General features: G+C 43.6%; 1 pseudogene; it reads left to right on the top strand.

The window, feature by feature from the left end:
• The window catches only part of LOC102242442, a 3,636-nt pseudogene extending 2,523 nt beyond the window's left edge, over positions 1–1,113 (top strand).
• The last annotated feature ends 2,169 nt before the right edge of the window (positions 1,114–3,282 follow it).

Here is a 3,282-nt window from a genome sequence, read left to right as displayed (position 1 = left end):
GACCAGGGGCTGCACCTAGGGATTGGGCCTGCCCTCTGCCACCCAGGAGCAGGCCTAAGCCAGCAGGTCGTTATCTCCCGAGGGGTCCCAGACTGCGAGAGGGCACAGGCCGGGCTGAGGGACCCCCCTCCCTCCCTCCCCCCCAAGTGCACAAATTTTTGTGCACCAGGCCTCTAGTATTGAAGATAATTCACAATTTAAAGATCATCCAATGTGAAATGACAGATATTTGTTATTACATCTTTTGGGTGGAGGATGTTTCAGTGATTTTTACAAGGCATTTAATCTAACAGAACAAATATATGTATGTGTGAAAATTCACTAGTTAAATAAAAACTGGAGAGATGAGACTTATCACAAGCTATGTAGGGAATACCAGAGTCACAAAGACCTAGATCATTCCAGAATAGTTAAGCTGTATAATTACTTTTCACTGGACATTGATTTGTTTTGTACAGTATGGGAGTACTGTGACGGAAATGATCTGGACTTCTACCTGAAAAAGGACAAATTAATGTCGGAGAAAGAGGCCCAAGGAATTATCATGCAGATTGTGAGTGTTTTAAATGAAATAAAAACTCCCATCAGACACTATGACATCAAACCAGGTGATATTCTTTTAGTAAATAGTAGAGCTTATAGAGAGATAAAAATCACAGATTTTGGACTTTCCAAGATCAAGAATGATGATAGCTACAGTTCAGTGGATGGCATGGATGTAACATCACAAGGTGCAGGTACCTACTGGTATTGACCACCAGAGTGTTTTGTGGTTGAGAAAGAACCATCAAAGATCTAAAAGTTGACCTCTGGTCAGTGGGTATGATCTTCTACCAGTGTCTTTATGGAAGGAAGCCTTTTGGCCATTGCAGGTCTCCAGCTAGACATTCTATAATACCATTCTTAAAGCTACTGAAGTGCAGTTTCCGCCAATGCCAGTAGTAACACCTACAGCAAAAGCATTTATCTGAGAATGTTTGGCCTACCAAGAGGAGGACCACGTTGATGTCCAGCAGCTAGCCTCACATCCAAAAGTCAGTCACCATTAGTAGCCCTGCTGAAGCTGCTATCACCTCAACCTCTGGGGCATCCAACAACAGTTCTTCAAATTGAGACCCTCTCCTAGACCACCAACTGCCCAACATGCACAAAGTTGACTGATGGCATCCAAAGCAGGTTTGGAGCACAGTGAATATGAATAGATCTCATGAAACCTCTACCAGGTGCTTTGATTTTCTTCCCCATCTATAGAGCATGCCAGCATGATTCTCATTGAGGAGAAACTTTGGACAGCTGTGACAGGCCTTGTAGGAAAAGGTTCCTCCCGAGGTTTGGGCGTCGATGGCTACTGCATATGGCTGCTCTGAGCAAATAAAATTAAAAAGAGAAACTGGTTCCATGTACTGTGAACTGGAAAACATGCAGGGTCATGGAGGTCCCTGATGTGGTGCTTCAGATAAAGAATGTGGATTTGAAAATACAGACGGGGCTAGTCCAGTGTCTATATTTAAACTGGTTCTTATTTTTTAATAAAGTTGAGGTAACATTTCCACAAAAGCTTCACTGGGGATGATGTTTGACTTTAGAGGAGGGGTCCTCAAACTTTTTAAACAGGGGGCCAGTTCACTGTCCCTCAGACCGTTGGAGGGCCGGAGTATAGTTTAAAAAAAAAACTACGAACAAATTCCTATGCACACTGCACATATCTTATTTTGAAGTAAAAAAACAAAACGGGAACAAATACAATATTTGTATTTGCATGTGGCCCGCGGGCCGTAGTTTGAGGACCCCTGCTTTAGAGGAAAAAAGTTGCTGTTGCCTGTTAAAGACACTAGCATTTGTGTTTTATCTCTGAACAATTTCAATTTTTAAAAATATGCAGTTTCCTCCCCCACCCCATTATATTTGTGAAAAAATATGTTTGGTCATAAAGTGAAACCCATATTAGCAAGTACAGGGCAATGTTCACTCTAATCAGATGCAACTTTCTTCTCTGTCTGGTCTCCTGTGTGCAATTGCTTCCCCCATTTCAATAGGGAAGAAATTGAGAAATTGAGTGGGAGAACTGACATGTGTGGGGTTTTGCCATTAGACAAAGGATAAGGTTCAAAGACTGTAGCTTGGGTCTCTCTAGGTTTTCAACTATTTTTTTTTTCTTTTCTTGTTTTGTTAATCCTCACCAGAGGATATTTGTTTTCCAGAGAGAGTGGAAGGGAGGGAGGAGGAGAAAGAAAGAAGGATGGAGAGAAAATTGATCCAAGAGAGACACATGGACTGGTTGCCTCCTGCACATGCCCTTACCAGAAGTTTCTGACTTCTCTCTGCCTTACTTCCTCCATTTAAACCAACCTTCTCTGTACTGTGTTTTCAGCAAGGTCATGCTAAAGGTCTGAAATAAAGAACTCCTTTGGAAGCTGCATATTCTTGTTTATTTATTTGTTTTCTAAAAATCTTGGCACTTGTTTTTTCCGCCTTCCAAAAGATCTAAGATAAGGAATAGAAATGAACAATTGTTCTTTCAAAGGTAGCTTAAGGTAGGACAAAGCACTGACTATTCTTACAGGGACCTGCCTGGCAAAAAGCCCCCTTATATTGTTGATTGGGGTCAGAGGTGGGGGGGGGGCACTGGATGGCACCAGGCATTATTAGATTGAGGTTCAGCAACCTCAAGTTCTTGAGTTCTGGCTAAGAGAAGAATTCAGAGCCAAGATTCGAATTATAAGAGGAAGTTAGAAAGACACAGAGGTAGAAGGGGTGAGCCATGGAAGAAATGGGCTCAGAAAACAAGTTACAGAGGCAAAAGAAGGGCCCTTGGGGCTTTGGGAAGAGGAGGAGATATGAGCCTTGAGCGACAAAAGGGGGAGGAGAGGCATGAGTTTGCTCCTGAAGAGAGAGAGAGAGAGAGAGAGAGAGAGAGAGAGAGAGAGAGAGAACGCGCTAGGGAAAGAAGGGGGAAAGGAGTGGGCATGCTCCACAGAGAGAGCCAGGTTGGGTCCTCCATCCAGAGGGCTTTTATTTGAGGTCTCAGGAGGATCTCAATAGAATAATTATCAGCTTTCCTGGTGTGTCTCCTCAGGGCCGTGGTCTCCACTGATTGGCTGGCTCCAGGGGAGGAGGTCATTAGTCATTGCAGCTGGCTCTGAGTTCAGCCAAGGCATAGCTCCACCTAGTTTTGCTTCTTTTCTTCTTTTCTGGGCCTGGAGCCGAAACACTGCTGAGGCCCAAATATCATCTCTGGGATTAATGCTTAAGGGTGTTTTGGTGCAAGGGCTGGTAGTGCTA

The sequence above is a fragment of the Myotis brandtii genome, unplaced genomic scaffold (assembly GCF_000412655.1).
Source record: "Myotis brandtii unplaced genomic scaffold, ASM41265v1 scaffold230, whole genome shotgun sequence".
Taxonomy (NCBI): Eukaryota; Metazoa; Chordata; class Mammalia; order Chiroptera; family Vespertilionidae; genus Myotis; species Myotis brandtii.
Note: the sequence above shows the minus strand (reverse complement) of the source record. Positions and strands in the feature narration are given on the sequence as shown.